This window comes from Psammomys obesus, unplaced genomic scaffold, assembly GCF_907164565.1.
Source record: "Psammomys obesus unplaced genomic scaffold, mPsaObe1.curated_primary_1811, whole genome shotgun sequence".
Taxonomy (NCBI): domain Eukaryota; kingdom Metazoa; phylum Chordata; class Mammalia; order Rodentia; family Muridae; genus Psammomys; species Psammomys obesus.
In genome coordinates, this window is record NW_026596152.1 from 10680263 (window position 1) to 10680761 (window position 499).

The window sequence follows — 499 nt, forward strand, 5'->3', positions numbered from 1 at the left end:
AGAGAGAGGGAAAGTCCAAAGTACTGATGAGCCAGTTCTCCTCCCTCCGTGCCTCATTCCACAGCTCTCCCCTCCTTCCCTCTGAGAGTAGGGGTCTAAGTCGTGATTACTCAGACTACGGAGGGTGGACAAAGGCCAGACTTACTTAGACTGTGCAGCCTTACAATGGTGGCGCATAACAAAAAAGACAAAGAAAGAAAGAAAAAGAATGGTTCTCTCTCTAAACTTGGGTCTTGAGATGGCATATCCAGGTGCCTCCTGGAGCCAGGGTCTATAAAACCACGAGTGACAACCTCAACATCAGCTCCCTTGACTGACGGTAAACCCAGTATGGACATTGGGTGGAAGGGGGCAGGCTTTAGGAAGCAACCTGCCTCTCTTTCTCCAGTCCATACTGAGCTTACAGAAACAGCTGGGCATCTTCTGCTCTGAGAAGAAATCCTGTACAGCTACACACACACACACACACACACACACACACACACACACACACACACAC